General features: G+C 33.4%; 1 long non-coding RNA gene across 2 annotated transcripts; it reads right to left on the bottom strand.

Moving 5' to 3' along the window:
* Positions 1-19,795: 19,795 nt before the first annotated feature.
* LOC107901683 (uncharacterized) lies at positions 19,796-24,368 on the bottom strand. Of its 2 annotated transcripts, XR_001685367.2 has the most exons (5): positions 23,722-24,349; positions 21,854-23,614; positions 21,170-21,666; positions 20,209-20,360; positions 19,796-20,047 (listed from the first exon to the last, which is right to left on the bottom strand). It is a non-coding gene; the product is annotated as an uncharacterized lncRNA (long non-coding RNA). The 2 variants fall into 2 exon arrangements; XR_001685366.2 differs by having other exon boundaries at positions 21,170-23,614; positions 23,722-24,368.
* Between the last annotated feature and the right edge of the window lie 3,407 nt (positions 24,369-27,775).

Genomic DNA, 27,775 nt, shown 5'->3' with positions numbered 1-27,775 from the left:
TTAAACTAAATTCCCATGAGATCTTCTACTACAATCGTTCACCTAAAATAAATGATAAAAAAAACAGAACTATACTTTTGGATGCTGAGAAAAAAAAAGTAGGAAAATTCATAGCCAACTATCTCGGGTTTTTATTGAGTACCAGATAAAACATAGCAGCATAGCAAAGAAACTTAAGTACAAAGGAGATTAGATAAATTTTCAAACAGAATATCAGCGACTAAAATATACTATACATTTCTTTTATTTTTTAAAGAAATTAGAAGAAGAGTTTAACAATAAAATTGTGAAAAACCACAAGCCACTGTCACTACTACTGGGACATTCAAACTGACATAAATTAAAGCCAAACTCCGATCAAGAAATGAGTATATAGAAAACAATCGAAGATTCTTCAAATATGAAAAAAATTAAAATCAAAATAAAGAGGAAAAAATACTGGAAAAACAAAATAAAATCTCAAAGAAAATGAAGCGAAGAAAATTTTCATAAAGAAAATGAATATGGCCATCTTCTGTGCAATTAAGTGCAATTGTTGACAAGCCCATTGAGTTCTTAGTACCCTTACCAAGAGATTCCAAAGAAGCACCAACCTGCAAAAGGATACAAAGAAATAGACTGAAACAGGGTTCAATAATGTAGAAACACAATTCATAGGACGATAAGAAAAACAAAACAAAAACTGAAGTAGAGTGAGGTGATAATGTCATGATAAATGTACAATTTAGATCCCATTTTCCTGTTGATATTCATGCGCTCTTTGCAAATAAGGGCACTACCAGACCAACCATAATAATGTCATTTCATGTTTTAGAAAAACTACTTGCATCCATGAATAGAAACACTTTGGCACAGCGCAAACCATGTTTATTAGTAATATTTCTACATCGCATCCTCACAAGCAATCTATCTACTGACAAATTTTGGCATTATGCAATAGTATTCCTCTAAAACAACAACAACAACAAGAGGATAATCTTATGAATATCCTAACTTTATAAACATAATGCAAGAATCGTATAACTTTTTTTTTAATACAACCAAGTTATATTGTAATGAATCCACGCTTTAACACAATAAACCCAGAATTTGAAGACTAGAACAGTGGCAGTGCCATACATCCAAAATACTAAGAAGGACGCGTAAATAAGCTCAGCAACTCTAATAAATAAAACAAGGAAATAGAACGGGCGAGAAATTTAAAAGAGAAAAAGGCATTATTTTCTAGCTACTACAAAAACAAAGAAGACTTCAAGTTGACAGCAAATACGAACAGAAGAAAAGTCGAATTGAGACCACAAGTAAAACCAATTCCTAAAAAAAGTATGAAAAAAACCCAATCTTTATTTTATTCCTTTTCTTAAAAACCAATGAAGGAGAAAAGAAAAGGCAAGTACCTCAATACCTTTCTTCAAAAGAAGGTCATCTTCAGGTATCCAAGTGGAAAGGACTGGAGCCAAAGCCCCATCTATTTTGGAGCACAACCAAGCAAGAAGGAGCCGCCTTTCAACCCCTCCCCCTTTTCTTTATATTCGTTTTACAACTTTGTCTTCCCACGATTTCTGTCTACCGAAGCGTCAGTTTGGGTCTCTCCAAGTGTGTGAACCATGAAAATGAAAAACAAAGGAACAAAAAAGAGTGTGTGGGAGGGAATTTTAAGAGGAAACCTAGAACTAAAAACTAAAACCAGAGGACAGTAGAATATAATAGCTAACCTGGAAAAGTAGGGTTCTTCACTGTTTTTTCTTTTCTTTTTTTAAATTATGTAGTGAAAGTATCGTAGAAGTCTGCATTTTGCAAAGTTAGGGGTTTCAGGGCAGAAAATTAGGAATTTTAAAAATTTGGGGATAATATGGCATGATTTTTTTAAAATTATTTGCGGCGTTTTTAAAAAAACGCTACTATTGTTTACCTTTTGTGGAGTTTTACATAAAAACGCCACAAAAAATCATAGTTTTTTTAAGTCATATTTATAAAAATTAGATAAAATTAAATAAAATTAGATAAAATTAAAAATTTTAGTTTTTTAAGTAATATTTATAAAAACTTGATAAAATTAAAAATTTTAGTGTTTTTATTTCTTTTTTATTTTTGTATTTTAATTTTATTTCTTATAATTTGGTCCTCTCCAAAATTAATAATTATACCTAAATTATCCATAGCAATCTATTACTTTTTTAACTTATTTATTAATTCTATTTAAGGGAATATTTAAATATATCAAATGGTTTAGATTCAATTTTTTTAAATATAAAAGCATTAATTAATTGTATTTTGTACCGGTGAAAGAAAAAGGTTGAGGACTAAGTTGCTAGATTTGATCGTATTTTGTACCGAGGTAAGTTTACGGTAAATAAATGCAATGTTTCAATAATTATTTTTAAAGTTGTTATTTTCCAGCAATTATGTATTTATTCCATGAACTTATTTAATGTTGACTCAAGTATGAGATGGTAGAGAATCAGTGTTAAAAAGTCCCGTTGAAACATTAGGAATGTATCGGATGCAAATGTCATGACATTAAGGGAATGAGATACCATCTAAGACCATGTCAGGGACATGGCATTGGCATTATTGAGGTTATGAGAGGTCCCATGTAAGACCATGTCTGGGACATGGCGTTGGCACCGAGATGAGAGGTCCCCCGTAAGACCATGTCTGGGACATGGCATGGGCACCGATATGAGAACTCCCATGTAAGATCATATATGGGATATGGCATTGGTAGCACAGGAAACATCTCATGTAAGGCCATATCTGGGACATGGCTTTGGCATGTTATTATCAGATAGGAGACTCGAGTATCCTTAGTATTCCAAGTGGTTCAACGAGCTAGTAAATAAACTATGTTACATGAGAGTGTAGGTAAAAGCATAATAAATAGATTCAGATGAGTTATAAGGGTTAAGAATATCACAGTTATCTGTTGAGAAAGAAATTTTAGCAAGGGAGGAGTAAGTTATAATCATGAGTTATTTAAGTAAGAAAGTAAGTAAACAAGTAAGAGAGTAAGTAAAGAAGAAAGTAAAGATCATAATACTTGATGATAATTTATGAGTATAATTATTTATGATAAATGTTGTTATTTATTTACTTGTAAACTTACTAAGCTTTACGCTTACTCCCTTTATTTTCCTTCTTTTTTTATAGTATCGCCAAGCCAATTCGGGGATCGTAAAGACGTCGGAGATCGTTTCACACTATCAATAGACTGTCTTGGTATTTTGTGGTTCGAAATGTTTTAAGTTATAACATGTATAGGGACTTAGTCATTTTGTGTGTGTGTCCTTATGATATGGAAAATGAATAGCATGTAAATATTAAATAATTATTAGCTATTGAAATTTCTATTTAAGAACATGTTTTGTTGTTATGTATGCCTAAATGATAGTTAATACAAAGAAATTATAAAAGAGTAAAAATTTGCAATAGAACAGTTTTTGGACAGCAACATTGACGTGAATTTGAAAAATCACCAAAAATAGTATAAATGGAATTATAGAGTGAATGAGATATATAATTAAATACTATCAAGTATATTTTTATATGAAAGAAATAGTGTAGGCAAAAGAATTTTATATTATGAGATATTTGAATTTTAGTAAGAAAGTGTCAAAATGGTTTTTAAAGTCCCCTGTTCTGACTTTAGAAAATCATTAAAAATTGTATAGAAAGACTTATGAGTTATAATTTATATTTATAGATTCCTTAATGAGTTTATTTTCAAAATAAACAAATGAGAACATTATCTAATTCTGTACAATGAGATAATTTATTTTTAGTGAAGAGGGGCAGAACTGTCGAGCAGTGAAACAGGGGCGACTTTAAAGAATAAACTGTACTATTTGGCTAACCCAAAAATTCTAGAAATTTTATGATAAGAAGTTATATGAGTCTAGTTTCAGGAAAATTTTATGGATATAAATTTTGAGTTTCGTAACTCCAGTTATAATTAAATTAGTGACTGTTACGCAGGTGGACAGTTTTATTGTAAATAATGAAATAAATTATTTTGATTTGTTTAAGTATTCGAAAAAAATTTAATGTTCCCAGTTTGGACCTGAACCATTTTTGTTGCATGTTTTAGGGTCTCGAGGGTTCTTTTTAGGGATATATTGAATGAATGTGAGCGAATTATTTTTTTTAAAAGCAAATTTTTATGCTCCGAATTAGTAAGTTAAGTCAGGTAACGCCTCGTGCTCGACCCAGGAAACGGTCTCGGGTAAGGGGTGTTACATTTATTGGTATCAAAGTGAGAGTTTAGTCAGTTCTCAGAATATTCAGTATGAATAAGAGTCTAGCTATACATGCCATAATTGTATTTTGATAGTGTGACGACTCCTGATGATTTTAAAATGTTTTTCTTTTATAGTTATGGATCCCGAATGAGCTGGTGCAGATGATGTAGAAAGTAATGCGTCTGCTCCCGTAGATGGGACGGTGCCACCAGATAGTAGTGAAAGGCCCGTTAAAGATAGTCAGGGAGGAGGGGCTAGAGAAGCCTTCTTCCAAGCTATGAATGAATGGTTTCGTATGAATCCGGCTGTTAGACCTCCACCCCCTCATGATTCTCTGATCCCCCATGTAGCTCCCCCAGTCATAGGTACAATTATAAGAGAAAGGCCACCAGTTGATAAGATAAAAAAAACAAGGGGCTGAAGAGTTTCGCGCTACTAAAGATGATGATGCAGAGAGAGTAGAATTTTTGCTCGAGAATACTATCAGAGTCTTTGATGAGTTATCCTGTACACCTGTGGAATGCATGAAGTGTGTTGTCTCACTCCTTAGAGATTCGGCCTATCATTGGTTGAAGACTCTTGTGTCAGTTGTACCGAGCGAGAAAGTTACTTGGGATTTCTTTCAGGAGGAGTTCCTTAAAAAATATATCAGTCAGAGATTTATTGACCAGAAAAGAAAAGAGTTCCTTGAGTTAAAGCAGGGTAAGTGACTATAACCGAGTATGAATGTGAATTTTTTAGACTCAACAAGTATGCTCGAGAGTATGTCTACAAAGGCTATCATGTGCAAAAGATTTGAGGATGGGCTCAGTGATGATATTTGACTATTAGTTGGTGTTCTTGAAATAAAAGAGTTTGATGTTCTAGTTGAAAGAGCTTGTAAGACAGAGGAGTTGTTAAAAGAAAAAGAAAAGGGAAAAGCTGAAATTGAGGTTCAAGACATGAAGAAAAGGCAGATGAGCAGATCATTTCAGTCTACATCCAAGAGGCCTAGAGAGTTCTCTATTAGATTAAATTTTTCAGCCAGGTATCCTAGCTGAAACAGAGCTAGAAGATTTGTGGGTTCTAGATGTCAGACTACTACAGTCGTAAGTATGGGTAGTACTTGACCACCTAGACCAGAGTGTGCTCAATGTGGTAGACGTCATCTCGGTGAGTGCCGAGCAAATGAAAATGCTTGTTTCAGATGTGGTGCACTAGATCATTTTATTCGGGATTGTCTCGAAATAGTTAAAAGAGAAGTAATACTGAGTGCAAGATCGGGAAATACTCCCACTAGAGGCAGACCACAGAAGAATCTGGGAGTTGGAGCAAGTAACAGGGGTACGTTCAGAGACTCAGCATCTAGACCAGATGCTCAAGAACCCGCAAGGACTTATGCTATTCGCGCTCGCGAAGAGGCATCCTCCCTCGATGTGATTACGGGTACATTTTTCTTCTATAGTACTAGTGTTATTACTTTGATTGATCCGGGTTCGACTGATTCCTATGTTTGCATGAGATTGATGCCTAGTATGAACATGCTCATATAATCTACTGAATTTGTGATTAAATTATCGAATCCATTAGGCCAGTATGTGTTAGTAGACAAAGTATGTAAAAATTGCCCTTTGATGATTAGAGGTCACTGTTTTCCGGCCGATCTTATGCTATTGCCATTTGATGAGTTTGATGTGATTCTTGGTATGGATTGGTTGACTGTCCATGATGTGATAGTGAATTGCGGAAAGAAATACATTGAGTTTAAATGCAAAAATGGTGATATTATCCGGGTTAATTCAGATGAGTCAGATAGTTCTCTTGCCATGATTTATGTTATGTCTGCTCAGAAATATTTGAGAAAAAGGTATGAAGCTTATCTTGCTTTTGTATTGAATGCTAAAGATCCAAAGTTGAAAATTGAATCAGTGCCAGTAGTTTGTGAGTTTTCCGATGTGTTTTCGGAAGAATTGCCAAGTTTGCCTCCTCTTAAAGAAATTGAGTTTGGTATTGAGTTGGTTCCAGGTACCACTCCTATCTCTATTGCTCCTTATAGAATGGCCCCATTACAATTGAAAGAACTGAAAGCTCAGTTGGAAGAATTAACTGATAAAGGTTTTGCAAGGCCTAGTTGTTCTCCGTGGGGCGCACCAGTGCTTTTTGTGAAAAAGAAAGACGGTTCGATGAGGTTGTGTACAGATTATCGGCAGCTTAACAAAGTAAAAATAAATAATAAATATCCACTGCCTACAAATGATGATCTTTTTGACCATTTGAAGGGAGCCACTGTGTTCTCCAAGATAGATTTGTGATCCGGTTACTATCAATTACGGGTTAAAGAGTCAGATGTTCCGAAGACTGCTTTCCAGACTAGGTATGGTCACTATGAGTTTCTTGTGATGCCATTTGACGTGACTAATGCTCCTGCCATGTTCATGAATTTAATGAACGAATTTTTCGACCGTACTTGGACAAGTTTGTAGTTGTGTTTATTTGTGATATTCTAATTTACTCTCCTGATGAGAATGAACATGCCAAACATTTGAGAACAGTTTTATAGATTTTGAGAGATAATCAGTTGTATACTAAGTTTAGCAAAAGTGAGTTCTGGCTTCGAGAAGTCGGATTCCTTGGACAAATTGTCTCAGGTGATGGTATTAAAGTTGATCCGAGTAAAATTTCAGCAATTGTTGAGTGGAAACCACCCAAAAATGTGTCAGAGGTTAGAAGTTTTCTTGGATTAGCTGGTTATTACAAACGATTTATAAAAGGATTTTCCATCATAGCTACCCCGTTGGCAAGGTTGTTACAGAAAGATGTCATGTTTGAATTGACTGAGAAGTGTCAGCAGAGTTTTGACAAGTTAAAGGCATTGTTGACTGAAGCTCCTGTTTCAGTACAGCCAGAACCGGGTAAAGAATTTGTGATTTACAGTGATACATCCTTGAATGGATTGGGTTGTGTACTTATGCAGGAAGGTAAAGTAATAGCATATGCTTCCAGACAGTTAAAGCCACATGAGAAAAACTACCCGACGCACGATTTAGAGCTAGCTGCCATTGTATTTGCGTTGAAGATCTAAAGACATCACTTGTACGGTGAGAAGTGTCAAATATTCACTGACCATAAAAGTTTGAAATACTTGATGACTCAAAAATATTTGAACTTGAGGCAAAGAAGATGGCTAGAGTTGATTAAAGATTATGAGCTAGTGATCGACTATCACCCGGGTAAGGCAAACGTTGTTGCTGATGCCTTGAGTAGAAAGCTTTTATTTACATTGAAAGCTTTAAATACTATTTTGGCTTTATCAGATGATGGTTCTATTTTAGCTGAGTTGAGAGCTAAACCGATGTTTCTTGAAGAAATCTGTAAAGCTCAGAAAAATGATAGTGAGTTGCAAGCTAAAAAAGCTCAGTGCGAGTTAGGTGTTGAGTCTGATTTTTAGATCGGTTCTGATGGTTGTTTGATGTTCAGAAATCAGATATGTGTACTGAAGAATGATAAGCTTATTCGAAAGATCTTACAGGAAGCACATAGTAGTTCTTTGTCTATTCACCCAGGTAGTACAAAGATGTATAATGATTTGAAGAAAATGTACTGATGGGTAGGAATGAAAAGAGATATTTCAGAATTTGTTTCTGGATGCTTGATTTTTTAGCAGGTAAAGGCAGAACATCAAGTACCTTCAGGTTTATTGCAGCCTGTGTTAGTTCCTGAGTGGAAATTGAGTTACCATGGATTTTGTGATAGGGTTGTCGTAGACACCGAGAAAGAAAGATGCAGTATGGGTTGTGATTGATAAGCTAATGAAGTCAGCTCATTTTATCCCAGTTCGTATGGATTATTCACTTGACAAGTTGGCTGAGTTGTATATTTCAGAGATAGTCAGACTACACGGAGTACCGTTATCGATTATCTCATATAGAGATTCGAGATTTACTTCGCGATTTTGGAAGAAATTGCAGGAAGCTTTGGGCACAAAATTGAGTTTTCGTACAACTTTCCATCCTCAGACCGATGGTCAGTCAGAGAGAGTTATTCAGATACTTAAAGATATGCTCAAATGCTGTGTTTTAGAATTTCAATGTAGTTGGGAGAAATATTTGTCGTTGGTAGAGTTTGCCTATAATAATAGTTATCAGTCGAGTTTGAAGATCGCACCTTATGAAGCTTTATATGGACGTAAGTGTCGTACGCCTTTGTATTGGAAAGAGCTTAAGGAAAATCAGATTTACGGGGTTAATTTAGTCAAAGAAACAGAAGAGAAAGTAAAAGTCATTAGAGATTGCTTCAAAGCAACTTCAGATAGACAAAAATCCTATGCAGATTTGAAAAGAAAAGAGATTGAGTTTCAGGTTGGTGACAGGATATTTTTGAAAGTATCCCCGTGGAAGAAAGTTCTCAGATTTGGAAAGAAAGGCAAACTAAGTCCACGTTTTATTGGACCGTTCGAGGTGACTGAAAGAATTGTGCCCTTAGCATATCGGTTAGTTTTGCTGACTGAGTTAGAGAAGATTCATGATGTATTCCATGTGTCTATGTTACGCCATTATCTTTCAAATCCGTCACATGTGATTTCTCAGACAAAGGTTGAGATTCAGCTAAACATGACTTATGGTGAATAACTGGTAAAGATTCTAGCTCGAGAGACCAAGCAACTAAGGAACAAAAGTATTGCACTTGTGAAAGTATTATTGAATAGGCATGGGGTAGACGAGGCTACATGGGAGCCCGAAGAGGCTATGTGAAAATAGTATCCAAATCTCTTCATAGGTAAGATTTTCTAGGACGAAAATCCCTAAAGGGGGAGAGAAATGTAACATCCCGAAATAGGGCCTAAACAGAATAGTGGTTGTGAAACCATGAAATTGAGATAGAAAAATTCAGTGTGATTAATTCTTATGATTTACCGATTGGTTGGATGCATGTGTTGGAATACCGATAAAAAATTTCAGCGATTGCATGTTTGAATTGCACATTAGGATTTAATTGCAAAAGTGGGTAAATATGAGTTTTAGATGATAAAGGATTTAATTGAAGTGCATAATTGAAGTAGAGGTCCTTAAATGGTAATTTGACCATTAGATTTTCATGGACAAAAATGGGCATCCATAAATAAAAATAACTAAAGTTTTAATGAAAGGCATTTTAGTCATTTGGTAATAAAAAGAATTAAAAGGGAAAAAGATGCCAAAATGTGCTCATCTTCTCCATAAGGGTCGAATTTCAAGAGACTCCATAGCTAGGGTTTCTTCACTTTTTCAAGCTCATAGTAAGTGCATCCAAGCCCCACTTTTAATTTTTTTTACGTTTTTGGAGTCATCGTAGCTCGATTTAGCTTATTCTACCATTAATTCATGTTAGGGTTAATATTTGGAAAAATACCCATAGGTAAAATGTGTTTATTTTGAGGTTTTATGGTACAATATGAAGTTTCAGATTATGTTAAACAACTTTTGCTAGGCGATTTTAAGTGAAAACGAGTAAAACGATATAATCGGTAAAAATATGTAATGTTCATAAGTAAATGTTAGAGTGGGAATTTGATGTTTTCATAGAAGGGAAAGATGTTCAGTATGTCATAAAACATAAGAATATGGGATGAAGTTTAATTTCTGAGCGTTAGGGAAAAAGTGTAAATATGCAAAATTTAGAGGCAAAATCATAATTTTTCCAAAGTTGGAGCCAATGACTGTTTTGATGAATGTGAGTATTAAATAAGCTCGATTTTCTATTATAGATCAAGAAGAACGAAATCCAGAGTTAGACTGGGAAAAGAAAAAGGTTGAGGACTAAGTTGCTAGATTTGATCGTATTTTGTACCGAGGTAAGTTTACAGTAAATAAATGCAATATTTCAATAATTATTATTAATGTTGTTATTTTCTAGCAATTATGTATTTCTTTCAGGAAATTATTTAATGTTGACTCAAGTATGAGATGATAGAGAATCAATGTTAAAAACTCTCGTTGAAAAATTAAGAATGTATCGGATACAAATGTCATGACATTAAGGGAATGAGATTCCATGTAAGACCATGTCTGGGACATGGCGTTGGCACCGAGATGAGAGGTCCCCCGTAAGACCATGTCTGGGACATGGCATGGGCACCGATATGAGAACTCCCATGTAAGACCATATCTGGGATATGGCATTAGTAGTATAGGAAACATCTCATGTAATGCCATGTGTGGGACATGGCTTTGGCATGTTATTATCAGATAGGAGAACCAAGTATCCTTAGTATTCCAAGTGGTTCAACGAGCTAGTAAATAGACTATGTTACATGAAAGTGCAGGTAAAAGCACAATAAATAGATTCAGGTGAGTTATAAGGGTTAAGAATATCACAGTTATCAGTTGAGAAAGAAATTTCAGCAAGGGAGGAGTAAGTTATAATCATAAGTTATTTAATTAAGCAAGTAAGTAAATAAGTAAGAGAGTAAGTAAAGAAGAAAGTAAAGATCATGATACTTGATGATAATTTATGAGTATAATTATTTATGATAAATGTTGTTATTTATTTTCTTGTAAACTTACTAAGCTTTACGCTTACTCCCTTTATTTTCTTTCTTTTTTTTATAGTATCGCCAAGCCAATTCGGGGATTGTAAAGATGTCGGAGATCGTTTTACACTATCAACAGACCGTCTCGATATTTTGTGGTTCGAAATATTTTCAGTTATGGCATGTATAAGGACTTAGTCATTTTGTGTATGTGTCCTTATGATATGGCTAATGACTAGCATGTAAATATTCAATAATTATTAGCTATTGAAATGGCTATTTAAGAACATGTTTTGGTGTTATGTATGCCTAAATGATAGTTAATACAAAGAAATTATAAAAGAGTACAAATTTGCAATGGAATAGTTTTCAGACAGTAGCATTGATGTGAATTTGAAAAATCACCAAAAATAGTAGAAATGGAATTAGAGAGTGAATGAGATATAGAATTAAATCTTATCGAGTCTATTTTCATATGAAAGAAACGATGTAGGCAAAGAAATATTATTTATGAGATATTTGAATTTTAGTGGGATAGAGTCAAAATAGTTTTTGAAGTCTCTTATTATGAAGTTAGAAAATCATTAAAAATTGTATAGAAACAATTATGAGTTATAATTTATATGTCTAGATTCCTCATTGAGTGTATCTTCAAATAAAAGAAACAATAACATTATCCAAAATCTATAAAATGAGATAATTGATTTTTAGTGAATCGGGGTCAGAACTGTCGAGCAGTGAAATAGGGGAGACTTTAAAGAATAAAATGTATTGTTTGGCTAACCCAAAAATTCTAGAAATTTTATGATAAGAAGATATATGAGTCTAGTTTTTGGAAAATTTATGGATCTAAATTTTGAGTTTTGTAACTCGAGTTATAATTAAATTAGTGACTGTTATGCAGGTGGACTGATTTATTGTGAATAGTGAAATAAATTATTTTGATTTGTTCAAGTATTCGAAAAAAATTTAATGTTCCCAGTTTGGACTCGAACCATTTTTTGTTTCATGTTTTAGGGTCTCGAGGGTTCTTTTTAGGGATATATTGAATGAATGTGAGCGAATTAATTTTTTTAAAAGAAAATTTTTATGCTTCGTATTAGTAAGTTAAGTCAGGTAACACATCGTGCTCGACTTAGGCAACGGTCTCGAGTAAGGGGTGTTACATACATAGGTGTGAGTAATACGAGAATTTTTTTAGCACACACAAAGGAACCATTTATGACTATGATTGATTTGATGTCTTAGACTATTGTAATTATTTCGTGTAACAGACTTCTACAACAACTCAGATTCGAACATGCCATCAGACTTGCTATGTATGCATAACAGCTCACTTCACCACTCCTTTGGCATAGTCTTGGCATCGCCTTTCTTGGCGTAAACCAAATCAACTTACTTGTAACACAATACAGAAAGGTAAGTTCATGAGAACTTAGTGAGATGGATTCTTTTTACCTGTATCATCTGGTAACTTCATTATCATCTCATTGTTCCTCATTATTTAACTCGACTTTGGCGAGTACCTTCCCTCTTTATACCATAGACGTCATACCTTGCTTTGTGACCATGCCTAACCCTTAGCATCTTCAATACATCACTAATGTTTTTCACCCAGCCTCTTCGTAATTCCTTCATTGTTCCCATTCTTGAACCCATACCTACAAGACACTATTGATCAAATTTTCCTTTAGTCTACATGCTTCATACTATGAATTTTCCATATTCCTGCGCATTTCATTTTCTCTATACATATCTTAAGACTATGTAAAATACACCACAATATTTCTTACGGAACTATTTCTCTTAGTGTTTGCCATACGCACTATTCCTTTAAAGTTCTCCATATGTAATATTCCTTCAATGTTCGCCATACATACTATTCCTTCAATGTTTACCATACCTTCCAGTCCTTCAGAGTTAGCCACACATATCATTTCTTCAAGGTTTGTCATACTTACCGTTCTTCACAACTAGCCATGCCTATCATTGTTCCAGGGTTTGCCACAAAAGCATTTCCTTTAGATGTTTGCCACAAGGCCCTTCCTTTAGAATGTGCCACAAAGGCATTCCTTTCCATAGATTGCCTCAAAGACTTCCATTTCATAGATTCTCACAAAGGCTTCCATTTTATAGATATGTCACGAAGGCTTCTATTTCATAGATTGCCATAAAGGCTTCTGTTTTATAGATACATCATGAAAGCTTCCAATTCATAGATTGCGACAAAGGCTTTCATTTTCTGGCGTGTTCACGATAGAGATTCGCCTAGACTCACATTACGTGCGGTTTGCTCCTTATCATTTTAGGTCACGCAGAGAACTGCATTAAGTAATAAGATTCCTTTAATTCTTTCCATATAATTTCATAACCCACTGTTGATGGTCTTATACGGTATGGTCTTTCCATATGATGCCATAACCCACCAGTTATGGTCATATGCAATATGGTGTCATGGACTTTTCCTTTTAGAGAATCATGTTTAAAGTCCCGATGGACCCCTTTAAATGACTCTGTGGAGATAGACTCATACTCATTATATATTGACCTACTCTTATCAAATGTAGTTCATATCATGCTTTTAAGATACATATATACTTTTCAAGCACTCACATATAAGTTGTAACAACCTGTTTTCAGTGAAATCGAAACAGTGGTTTTGGGACCATAAATCCAAAGTCAAAAAATTTATTCTATTATTATTTTATTTCCTACAGCATGATAGTATTATCGTATAAAAATTTCGTTAAGAAATTTTACCGTTTATATGCTCAATTTGATAAAAGGACTAAATCACGTAAAGTGAAAAAGTTGAGTTCTAGTAGCTAAAGGTATTAAATAGCTATAGAACCTTATAGTGGAAGACCTTATATGGTAATTAAACCATTAGAGTTGTTATTGGATTTTAATGGCTTTGTATTATTGAAATATTAAATGTTTTTAAAGGGTGTTTTAGTAAATAGGTAAATAATGGTTAAATAAAATAAAAGGAATGTATTCATCTTTAATCATGATCTTCAACCAAATTTTGAGGAGAAAAAGAATCCATTTTTGAGCTAGGGTTTGGCCACTTTGATTTCTTGATTAGGTATCCATTTGTGAAACTCCTAAACTATTAGGGTTTTGCCATTGTTGAATATACATGAGTTTTGATGTTTGATGATAGAAAATGGATAGTTTTTGTTAGATAAACAAGTTTTGTAAAGAGATTTTTGATGAAATTGTCAAATAGGGATTAAATTAAAAAATAGAAAATTTTACATGGTGAAATTGTGAAATAAATAAAATATAGGGCATGCTAGGGACCTAATTGATATTCAGCCATAGTGGGTTGTGGTCAAATTTCACGAATTTTAATTTTTATGAGATAGGGACTAAATTGTAAGAAATTAAAAGTATAAGGGTAAAACGATAATTTTTCCAAAAATGTGATTTTGGGCTAAATTGAGTTAAAATTATCCATATAGATCAAGACAAACCTCGTATGGAGTTAGACCGAGCAAAGGGAATATCTCGAATAAATTGCCTCCGTATCTACATATATTCATTGAGGTAAGTTCATGTAATTAAATCATGTTTATATGGTTTGAATTGAATTATACATGTGTTATGAAATGTCATATATATATACCGATTACATATCCAACGATGTACGACAATTATCGAGCCCTGTTTGAACCTTAGGAATCCGTAGGATACAAATGACATGTCATTAGGGTTACATGATTTGGGTATTGGTCCTAAACATCCTTTTGATACCTGAGGTCCTGCATGTGTCACACTCCACAGCTTGTGTGAGCAGCATCGTATAGCTACATTATGACCCACAACTCGTGTGAGCATATCGATTTATAGCTTGTGAGAGCATACTGATCTACAGCTCGAGTGAGCATACCGATTCACAGCTCGTATGAGCATATATGTAAATGAATTGACAAATTACAGTTATATGAGCTAGCACACTATGTGTGAGCTATATCGGGTTTCCAACGGTATCTAAATGGTTCAACAGGTAATTTTCTGATACGAAATGGTAAGATATCAATATGGACTATTACAGGAACACATATGATATTACATGAAAAATGTGGTTACATGATATATGGAAAAATGAAATGGATGATACATGTATATGGAACTTGATCAATGGTTATATTGATCTATATTTATTGGATTATATATGTAATTACAGTGAAAACATGGTTGGTGTATATGTGCTTAGGCATTTGTCCAAATTGTATTGGGATATGCTTGTTACTTACTTATTATATGATTGAATAGTAAGTTATATTCTATGTTATACAAACTCACTGAGCTTAAATGCCTGCTCTGTGTTATTTTCTGTGTTTTATAGTGAATCAGAAGCTCGTTCAGGTTGGAAGCTTATCGAGTTATATCGCACTATCCAACGGCTCTTTTGGTACATTCGATTGTTAAATTTTGGTTATAATGGCATGTATAGGTATTTTGGCTAATGTTGGCCTATAAGTTTTGTTGTGAATATGGTCAATTGATTTGGTTTGTGTTTTGGTATTTTTGGTATGTATATAAGTATCCTTGTCATGGTTGATATGTGGCTTGTTTCGGGTTTGAATAATGAAAGTTAAAAGGATGGTTAAATGTGTTTTTTGGTTTGATGAATTTATGGTCAGTTGGTACTTTTGTATGTATGATTTATATGGTGATTTGATGCTAGTTTAGAATGACATATTTGGTACCTATTGAGAAGTTTTGGTAAGTAAACTAAATGGCATGAATTGATGCAAATGTGCCTATAAGTTAGTTGAGTATTTTGGTCAAATAGAGTACATGATTACACAAATTTACATGTTGTCATTTGAGGTGCCTAAGGGCATATTGGTTGTATGATGTTGTACCTTATGTATATGACTTGTTTATGCTTGATTTGGATGCCTTGTTATGGCTTGTAAGTATGTGCAATGTTGAGTGTAGGTACATGCCAATTTGGGTGAGAAAAATGGTTTGTAAAATGACCTATTTTCGTCTATACGAGCGGAGACACGTTCGTGTGTCTCAGCCATGTGTTAGGTGACATGACCGTGTGTCCCTTATAGCTTTAAAAGGGTTGCAAGTCAGGCTATTACACGTCCTAGCACATGGCCTGGCACATGGGCGTGTGGCTTGGCTGTGTGACCCAAGTCAGTGAGCTACACGGGTATGGACACCAGCTAGGACACGGCTGTGTGTCCCTATTTTGAATGCCCACACGCCTGGACACAGGCGTGTCTCTTGACTATGTGAGTCATACGACCCTGTGACCCCTACAGTTCTCTGAGTTTCCGATTTAGTCCCAACTTATTTCTAACGCATATTTAGGGCCTCGAGGGCTCGTATAAGGGACAAAATGTATGATTTGACTTGGTTTTAGTATGTCCATTGATATGATATGAAATGTTTGAAATTTCTTTCCCTTTGAATTGTAAACTTCAGTAATGCTCTGTAATCCTGTTCCGGCAACGGATACGGGTTAGAGGTGTTACACAAGCATCCTCCAACCTTGACATTCACATCACATACTTAGACTATCATATCTCATGTAATTTATACATGTACGGTGTAACACCCTATTTTTTATAGAGTCAAAAATTATAGTTTCGGGACCCTAAATCTGACAAGCAAGTTAGTAATTATTTATTTATTTAATGTTTATACAATTTGATGAGGCTCGTATTAAAAATTGGTTAAGAAATTTTAATGTTTAGTTAGTTAATTTAATAAAAAAGATTATATCATAAGAGTTACAAAAGTGAATTGCGATTATATAAGTGTTGATAAGCTATAGAATTATGAGTTAGTGAACTTGAGTGGTAACTATGCCATATTAATAGATAGTGGACGGTTAAGTACAAAGTTTACTAAATTGTTAAGGTTAATTTTTAAGGACAAATTGGTAATTATAAAATATGGGCATAAAGAAATAGAAAACAAATGTTATCATCTTATATTCTTCTTTGTTAACCAAAAATCACAATGGTTAAGGGCTTAAAAGATTGCTCAGCTCCCATCACATGCATAGTATGTAATTGTTGTCCATTTTCAATGATTTTTTTTTTGTTTTTGAAATTGATATAGCTTAAGCTAGATAATCCATGGATTAGATCGGACTATGCCATTGATGATTTGAAGTGTTTGTGAAATTGAGAATAGATTATTGAGTTGGATAGATAATTAGAGGGATTTTATAAAGTAGTTTTCAATGTTTTTTATGTTAATAATTAAGGTGTTAGAAAGAGAGAAAATTTCATGGAATATTTGTAATATATAGATAAATGTGGGTTGTTTATTAATTATATAGAAAATGACTTGGTTGGAAAATGATTAAAGGTGGTCAAATTTCATGTTTTGAGTTGGTGACTAAATTGCACACATGATAAAAGGTAGGGATAATTTTGTAATAAGATAACGGAGAGATTTAATTGTAAAAATGTATCTATTTAAATGATGGAATGGTATTAATTGAATGAAATTGCTATACAGATCAAGAAACGAACCGACCGGACGTGAATCATATAAAAACTAAAGTACCAGAGTAGTTATCAACCTCACTTTTATGATTATTTTTGTTAAGGTAAGTTAGTAGTCCTTGAAATTTAACTCTATGTATTTGCTTTAAATAATTTAAATAAATCCATTCATATCTTAATTATATTTATATTTATGCAAATTTTGCATTATGAAACGAGAAATTGTGGAGTATGCAATTATGTATTTTTTTATTTTATCCGACTAGTGCTGAGCACACATTTGATATCCTCAATTTATCAGACTAGTGCCAAGCGCAGATCGTTGTCGGTGTAACTGACTACTGCAACGCACAACTATCATCGGTTTATCCGACTAGCGCTAGGCGCAAAACTTTGTTATGGTTTATCCGTCAGGCACCGAGTGTTAATATCAAGTCGATCCATATTGATGGTGTATAAATGATGTCTTGAAGGTTATTGGTAAATAAGAGATGCTTGAAAGGTATATGAAATGCTCATGTTGAATTTTATGGTAGATCAAGTGGAAATAAATATTACAAAATATGGATTATGAAATTATAGATTTTAAGTGTAATTGTAGTTCTTTGAGTTATGAAATTTATTCAATATTTGATCATTCCTTTGTGTGCAAGTTAGGTATTTATTATTGATTGACGACTCAGCATCCAACGGCAATCCCAAACTCAAGATTGGTGATGTATTTCTTTTTGTGTTTGGCATGTACCTAGAATTATAATGTATAGGGAAATGGTCTTTCGGTGTATAGTTGAACTTGATGAAAGTTACTTGTATTGGATGTTGTCAAGTGAACTTTGTTTTTTATTTTGCTTAAGTTAATGCTTGTATATAGATGTGGATAAATAGAAGTATGTTTTATGAGATTGACTCTTTGAATGTATATGTTATAAGTTAAGTGATTTTGGATTGAGATAAATTGGTTTGATGGTTATTCATGTTTAGGTATATGTGTGTATGTTTTTTGGTATAAGATATTACATATGGTTGATGTTTTATGTTCTTTGGGTTTGGCTCTTTTAGGAAGTAAATGAATTAGGTCATTTTGTTTTAGTGAAATATGGTAGGATATGGTAATTAAAGTTGTTGATTCTTAAATGTGGTATGAGATGAATGTATGACTAGATTAACGTTAAATTCCTTTTTATGTGATGATTGAAATATGGTGTCAATGAGGGAACAATTGGTAGGCACTTAGGTTGCATGAAATTGGCATGTTTTGAAGTGTATTTGATGATGTTTAGAGAATTGTTTTAGGCTTGACTTGTTAACCAAGATATGTGGTACACACGGCCTGCAACACGAGCTGCCACACAGTCGTGTGTCACATACGACCTATCCACACCGTCATGTGTCTTATTTTCCATAGGTAGAGGTTTCACATGGCCTGGCACATAGCCGTGTGTCTTAAAATAGTTTGTCACAAGGCCAATGACATAGCTGTATGACCTGACATCGAATGCACACATGGGCAGGCACATGGCTGCGATGATTTTTGTGTTTTTAATCTGGATATAACTTAAGGTAGATAATCGATGGATTAGATTGTGAAATTATTAAATGTGTTGGACTATGCCATTGATGATTTGAAGTGTTAGTGAAATTGAGAATACATTATTGAGTTGGATTGATAATTAAAGGGATTTTATAAAGTAGTTTTCAATGTTTTTTATGTTAAGAATTACGATGTTAGAAAGATAGATTATAATGTATAGGGAAATGGCCTTTTGGCATACAGTTGAACTTGATGAAAGTTACTTGTATTGGATGTTTTCAAGTGACTTATGTTTTACATTTTGCTTAAGATAATACTTGTATATAGATGTGGATAAATAAAAGTATGTTTTATGAGATTGACTCTTTGAATGTATATGTTATAAGTTAAGTGATTTTGGATTGAGGTAATTTGGATTGATGGTTATTGATGTTTACGTATATGTGTGATTTTTTGGGTATAATATATTACATATGGTCACTACACCAAAACAAGTTTTTAGCGGCGTTTTTTTATGCTTTTAGAAGCGTCGCAAAAAATGCCGCTGTTGTCATCGCCGCAAAAGTTTGCGGCGTTTTTAGAAATAAATGCCGCTATAGATCAGGACCTTTAGCGGCACTTTTACACAAACGCCGCCATAGATCAAGACCTTTAGCGGCGCTTTTATACAAACGCCGCTATAGATCAAGACCTTTAGCGGCGCTTTTTCCACAAACACCGCTATAGCTCAAGACTTTTAGCAATGCTTTGATTATAAACGCCGCTAAAAATACCGTTCTTTGGCGGCATTTATGAAAAATGCCACTAGCTTTTAAAAAACATTTAAAAATATTAAATATTAAAATCAAACATTATTAATATAAAAAATTAATTAGTATTAAATATATACTTTTAGTCAAAAAGATAGTATTTAATCATATAATAAATTAATTTTTTAGTCAAAATATTGAAAAATCATTACAAGTTCAAATAGTGCAACTAATTGATTGCGAAAAAAAAATGCACAAGTTCAAAAAGTACAGTAATAAACTTGAAAGTTTATAGACTAAAATGAAAATTCAAAAACCCTTTAAAATTAGACTGAAATGGGTTTACTACATCCACTGTTTACTACATGATTTTATTGCTTCTATAAACTCAAATTAGACATTGTTGAGGAAATATAACACATTCTGATAAAGTAACAGGCTAATGGATATTTTACTTCTGAGTAGTAACTTAATTGATTTAATTCACTCACTGCCATTGAAGGTGGTCTCTCCTCTTCAACAGGTCTTTCATGCAAGAACCTACCTCTGAGTAGTGACTGCAAAATTAAGATAAGAGTGCTACTAGTTTAGCATGGCAACATGTGAAAACAAAAGGATTTTCATAGAGCAAAACCATAAATTTATCAAACAATTTAGTATGAAGAATAACGAATCCAAAACAAACAACATAAAAATCAAATAAATCAACTACTAATACCATCGTTGAATCAACTTTAGTTTCAGTGCTTTGATAGCAACAACTGCTTTCTCCAGCTCCAGCCTTGGCATATTTTTCAGTCATTGATCGTGCAGAACCTATGACTAACTTCATGCTGTGCAGTGTTTACCTCAAATCATAAATTACAATGCCTGCTTTCAACATGAAATTAAAAAAAAATATAGCATGATGAATTTGAGTTCAGGAAGTCAGAAACAATCATAAGAATCTAAGACACTGCCATACAAGGATCATTTCAAGACTAACACTTTTCGAAGAGAAAAGTACTGCATAAAAACAGCTCTGGAGTTGAAATTTACTTCAGAGGGTCCTGAATGCAAACATAGGGATTTTATATGGATGGAAAAAATTATCATGGCAATTTTTCAACATTTTGAGATAGAAAAGAAAGAAAGCTTGTTCAGTCTAAGGTCATCAGCCAAAAATCATAAATTCTATAATCTTGAAATGCAAATACAACCAAAAGCTCCACAAATATTAAACCAAGCATAGTGAATAAATTTACTAACATACATCTCCAAGCAGAAAAAAGAAATGGGAGCCCTTAACTCAAGTATGAAGCTCAAGTCATTACGGATATTTATATTTTCTAGTAATCATGTGGATGCCGACATTCAAATTCCAGGCACAAATTGTTGACAAGCCCATTCAGCAGACAAAGAACAACATTAAACCAAAATCCAAAACTAATCCCAATTACATATAGCCGTCAATACATCAACATCAATCAATCTCATTGAAACTGTAGTATCCATTAAAATGAAATCAATCAAGAAAACATGTCACTCAATTTCATTAAAGTTATTACAAACTACAAAAAAAAAGAAGCTAGAAAACAGTGAGAAAAAACTACATTAACTAATAAACTGTTGATAAGAAACGTATATAAACATGCAAAAGAACAGATTTTAAAAAAGAAAAAGAAAAACACATGTCTAACCTTCATAGAAGAACTCGAACGTTAAAACCCACGTGCCAAAACCAACCTGGAAAAATGGATTTTCATTGTTATAAATCTTTGAACTTTGATTGTCAACTTTTTTTTCCAATATTTCTTTTTTCCTCTTCGCTCTTTTCTTGATGCAAATAAATACAGGCAGAGCAAGAAAAAAAATTGCGAAAAAAATAAAATTAAAAATGAACAAATAAGACAAAGCAAAGAAAACTTTAGTTACCTTGAAAGAGAGAACTTAGCTTTCATGGATACGAAAAAGTGGCCTAATAAGGGATCAAATAATAAAAAGGCCGAACAAAGCAAAGCGAAGAGCATGTGGAATTTGGATTATTATGAGCTCACTCAACCATCTCTACTTCACAATCCAAACTCAAACAAATTCAAATCTCTACTGTTCTGAAATGCCATATATATCTACAGTTTTCTTATTTATATATATATCAGTCAAAGTGTACTGACCATGTACTGCCACCCTAAATTACCTGCAAAATAAATCACTACCAATAAGGGCAGCAGCACAACTCAAGCAATTTTTTTTAATCATCAAAATATAATCTTCATCGGAAAGTGAAAGCTGATTATATCAAAATCGGAAAGTGAAGCTGATTTCAGTTTGGACTATGATGAACATAAATAAATTAATTTATGCTATAAGATTAGATATGCTACCTATTTATTCATAAAATCAAACTGATTCTATCATGAGCCAACTGAGATCAAAGAAAGAAAATCATTAATAATAATAATAATAATAATGAAGGAATCCCCCAAATCATGCCATCTATTCAACAATCATTAGCCAGTGAGTTTAGCAACTACATCAAGGACAAACTTTAAGCTTGCCATGAAAGAATATTTATTATAGCTAAAAACCCAACATCCCTAACATTAAAAGTCAGCAGATGAAGAAGAAAGATATTTACTTAACCATAACTACACAAAACATATTATCCACAATACCAAAACTGGAAGAAAAAAATAAATTGAATTTTAATTAATATAAAATTAGACTAATTTTTCAATATAAAGCACTGTACCTAAATTTCAAAAGGACCAGTACCTAAGACAACCACAGATTCCAAAAGATGGTTCACTTTAGCAGCTAATAAAAGCAAAAATCAAGAGAGAAAAAAACGCATTTTTGTCAACCAAAAAGATGCATAATTGAAAGCATTTTTGTCAAAAAACCCATAATATGAATAGAGTTCAAATTATATAAACTATTAAGAAAATTAAAGGAACAACTTTTTTATGGTTCAGCTATAACACAGACACACACCAGTAGACGCACAAGTGAAGCATAAAAAATACAGCCACTCAAAAATAAAAGAAGGCTAGGACCATAACTTCACTACGGAAAGATAAAACAAAATTGATGGCTCATCTAACATTAGTCTCATCAAAGTTGAACACTGCATAGTGCTGTGTCCCACCAAATTTACTGCAAAAGATCAAGAAAATGTATAAAGAAGCCAAATCTATGTGAAATTAAAAACATTTTACCAACCTGCTGCATCTTTACTTTCAGCATGGCAACTGGAATTCTTCTAACTTCTCTACATTTTTTACCCAAAATATCTAAAAAGCATCAACTAGGATCACAATGAATAACCATGTTGGTATTACCAGAAAGCATGTATGGTTAAGTCAGTTCCTTAATCAGTCACACAATTTAACACTCAATACAAAGTGATACTTATCCATCAAAAGAACAAAGAAAAATAAGCTTTTTGTGGCATTAAGATTTTTCTTCTTATTTCAAAATTTTTTTAATTAATTACAAGTATAAGAAATGATGCTAATCTCAGCATAAAATAATAACTCCAGGAAGAAAAAAAGACTAGCAAAGTAAATTTTTATTGAAGTTGAAATGGCACATCACAGACATGTCCAAATTTGTCATGAGGGCACCATGAAGAGCACTTAACTTCTGTAAAATATAACAATTTATTAAGCATAAAGGCATATGTACAAAAAAGATCACTTTTATGACTTGATATAATCAAAAAATTTAACAGTACCCATGCATTGTTTGATATAATCAAATAAGCAAGGTTAACGGGAAAAGAAGAAACAGAAAGGTAGTCCTATCCTGTTGAAGGAAAACCAGTTCAGAGTAAACAGAAATACTTAAAATTTCAAAAATAAATTACCTATTTTCTATCTAATAAAAATTCACAAACAACTCATGAATTTGATAAATCCTACTATTTATTTGGTGAATTTCTATACGAGGGAAATGACATGCAATTGTTGAATTAAAGAATTTATTCATATGCAGATCAAAAGACAATCAACGAATAAAAATTAGAAAAGGGTAAAAGAGAAGTGATGCTGACTCTATAGTTGTTATATTCGTCCTTAACTTTAAACTGGACTTCTTTACGAGATGCCCGCACATTGATTGGTCCCAGAAACATCCTCAGAAACCTTCCAGCCATACCAATTACAAATAATTAATCGCTACCTCTAATTACAAGAAATCAGATCACTTAAAAAAAGAGACAAACAGAGAACATGTAAGTATCAAAGTATACCTTGAGCTTTGGCAAGAAGAAAAACAGCGGCTCCATCTGTTAAGATGGAGCTGGCTCTCTGTAAATCCTCTTCGAGCTGTTTCTCAAATCCAAAACAGAATAAAATTTCTTCTTCAAATTTATCCACAGACGCTGACGCAGACGCAGACACAGATGCAGATGCAGACGCCGATTCATTCGTCCTCTGCATTTCCTCTTCATTTACAAAGAGACTGCTTCTCATCTTTCAAAAATCTGAAAGTAATCGATGCATAAAGCAACCGGTCGAATGCTCCTGTAGGAATCAGAATAGAGGAACGACATTGTTCCAGTCTTGTATGTGACGCAGTTCCAACACCTCTTTGTTGAAGAATCGAGCTTTACGGCGAATTGGGAGCTTAAATTTTGAAAGGAAAAGTTTAAATTTGGGAGAAAATGGAAGGCGTAGCATGGAGGAACCCGATAAGAAATAAAGGGATTTGGGAAATTGGGGGTTTGGATCACAAAGGGATTGGAAGTTTGGGAATTGGGGAAAATAATTTGGGGAAGAATAACTTAGGCAAATTTAAGGAAAACGAAGTTAGGAAATTGGGGAAATGAGGTCGGGGAAATCTGACATGGGAAAACTAAAGGAAATTCGAGGTTAATAAAATCACGTCGTTTAGGTTAGTTTTATTAAATTTTATCGCGTTTTTTAATAAGCTCCACTAAAACTATAGGAAAAAACGGCACTGTTTGAGAAACTATTAAAATCTATTTTTGGTATTTTCTGCTGAAGCGCCACTAAAAAATAGTATTTTGTGACGTTTTTAAAAAATCACCACTAAAATTTTAATATCAAAACGTAACGTTTTGCAGTATCAGGCACAAATTTTGTGGCGCTTTTTATAAAAACGCCACTAATTTCTATCTTTTTGCGGCGTTTGGTGAAAAACGCAACAAAGAACATAGATCGAAACGCAACGTTTTGCCATTTTTGAAACAAATTTGTGGCGTTTTTCCATAAACGCCACTAGAAACACAAAATAAAACGTCAACGTTTGCATACTCTGACATATTTGAGGCATTTTTTACTAAAACGCCACTAATGCATAAACACTAAAATAAATTTATTTTTTATTATTTTTATCAAAATCCCTAACCCTTAAACATTATATCCTAACCCTTAAAACCATAATTAAACACTAAGACTCTGACTATAAAAATTAAACTCCAAACAACAAACTTTAAAACACTAAATTCCAAACCCAATATAACAAACCCTAAACCATAAACTTAAAATACTAAACATTAAACCTTAAACCTTAAACCTTAAACTATAAAACCCTTAAACTATAGCCTTTAAACCTTTTAAACCCTAAACCCAAAAAAAATTAATCAATATTAAGTACTGCTTCCACAATTTTTTATAAACATATATAAGCTTTTACATTAATATATATCTATGTATATACATGTACATCAATTAATATTATCTCTTTTGAAGAACCAAATCTAAACCACATTAATATTAATATTACTATCGATTTTGAAGAACCAAATCTTCACACGATTTTGAAGAACCATATTAATATTATCTCTTTTACAATTATATAAGAAATTAATTAATATATAAATTAGAAAACACTAGTTAATCTAAACCCTAAATCATAAATCTAAACCCTAAAACTCTAAACCCTTAATACATAACCTCTAAACCTTAAACCCCAACCTTTAAACCATAAACCATAAACCATAAACCATAACCTCTAAACCCATAATCTATAAACCTTAAAATGGTAACACCTAAACCTTAAACTCTAAACTATATACCCTAAACCAAAAACCCTAAACTATAGTGATAATTGATTCAATATTTTAAAATTAATATTATCTCTTTTACGATTATATAAGAAATTATTTAATATATAAATTAAAAAAAGTAGTAATGTATCCAAAAAAATTTAACATTATTTTAAATAATATTATTTTAATTTTTCATTTTTAACAAATATTTTAAATTATTTTAAATCCCTGAGCATTAGCAGCGCTTTCTCAAAAACGCCATTAAAGCCCTGAGCATTAGCGGTGCTTTCTTAAAAATGCCGCTAAAGCCCCGAGCCTTAGCGGCGCTTCCTCAAAAATGCCGCTAAATTTTCGAAAGCTCACAAAACGGCGTCCTTGGGCTTAGGTTTTTTGCGGCGCTTTATGGAAAACACCGCTAATGCTTATTTTTAGCGGCGTTTTCCAAAAAGCGCCGCTAATGCTCGATCTTTAGTGGCGTTTTTTATCCAAACGCTGCTAAAAACGCCATTAAAAGCCTGTTTTTGTGTAGTGGGTTGATTTTTTATGTTCTTTGGATTTGGATTTGGATTTGGCTAAATTTTTTGTTTTGTTTGGAATTGACCCGGAATGTTCCCAAAACTATTTTTAGGGCCTTGTAAACTTGATTCAAGGCTCAGAAATATTTTTTTTATAAATGGTATGTGATTTGATTATTTGTAATTTCGAATTGAATATTTGTGAGATAGTAATGTTAAATGTTTAAAATGTTATCGTAATACTCCGTGACCTAATTTCAGTGACGGAGACGGGTTAGGGATGTTACATTTAGTGGTACCAGAGCTACAGGTTTAGCTGGTTCTCAGACTAAATCAAACTCGAAATTGAGTCTAGTGGTACATGCCAAAGTTAAATTGATTTTGAGTTGGGATTGCATTCTTACCTTAATTGTTTCTGTCTTATAGTTAAAAAAAATGTCAAGTGAATCTAACAATGTAAAAGATCAATATATTCAACTAATAGAAGATACTACTAAGGAATTAGATGTACTGAGTTGGTAACACCGAGTATTTCATCAGATGGTACTAAACTACCAAATGCTAATAGGAGCACTAATGAGGGGTAAAGTGATACAAACATACTTTGTACTATTGCTGAAGCCCTATAAAGAGTAGCAGGAATCACTCATTTGGTAATGGCCTCACCTACAATTAGATGACCTCCTATTAAAGAATTGATAAGGTATGGTGCTATAGAATTTGTTGGACTAAAAGGAGTTGATCCGTCAATGGCCAAAATAAGGTTGGAACCAACAACTCGGGTTCTTCAATAATTAAAGTGTACGTCCCGAGATAGTGTTATTTGTGCGGTATCATTACTTCAAGGGGAAGCCTACACATGGTGGAAAATTATCACATGACACGTTCCTACAGAAGCTATATATTGGAAATTCTTTCAGGAAGAGTTTCAAAAGAAGTATGTCAAGGAAGTATATCTCGAAGATAAAAAACAAGAATTTCTTTTGTTGAAGCAAGGAGATTTATCAGTGGTAGATTATAAGCGGGAGTATATGTGACTTAGCAAGTATGTGATGGAACTTGTTCCTACTAAAGAAGCAAGTTGTATGCGTTTCCTAAGGGAATGCGAGATGAAATTTGGACTCAGTTAGTTGCATTAAAGATTAAGGAGTTTGACGATCTGTTTGAACAAGCAAAATTGGTAAAGCAATCCTTGGGATTAAGTAAGAAATCTGAACCTTCTCGTGTTACATGAAAATGTTTCAGGACTCCTAGTTCGCATTTAGTACCAAAGCGAAGTAAAGAGTCTCGAGAACATGGAAAGACAGTTGCAAGATCAGCTACATCAAATAGAGTGCAAGACCATCAACCTACAGTTTCTATTGGCAATGTGAAAGGGCCGAATAGAACCTCAGAGATGCCGAGCTGCGAACATTGCGAAAAGAAGCACTAGGGAAATGTTGGAAGTTAACAAAGGGTTATTTTCGATGTGGATCACTAGAGCATTTCGCTCATGAGTGTCTGAAGAAAGAAAATGATACACCTGATGTTACTCAGAGAACCACCTCAATAGTTAGGGGTTGGGAGACGAGTAAAGGCGGATCAGTTTCGAGGGGTGGATCACAAAAAAGAAGCAAAATAGTTGCTCATCAGCCTGAGGCCAGAGCCCCGACTCGTGCTTATGTGGTGCAAACATGTGATGAGGGAGATGCTACTGATGTTAAGTATTTTTTCTGGTTCGAGGGGTGGATCACTCATTTTTTTATGGGGTCAAAAACTGTGGTGTCGAGACCCTA

Source organism: Gossypium hirsutum, chromosome D06 (genome assembly GCF_007990345.1).
Source record: "Gossypium hirsutum isolate 1008001.06 chromosome D06, Gossypium_hirsutum_v2.1, whole genome shotgun sequence".
In the NCBI taxonomy this organism is placed as follows: Eukaryota; Viridiplantae; Streptophyta; class Magnoliopsida; order Malvales; family Malvaceae; genus Gossypium; species Gossypium hirsutum.
Note: the sequence above shows the minus strand (reverse complement) of the source record. Positions and strands in the feature narration are given on the sequence as shown.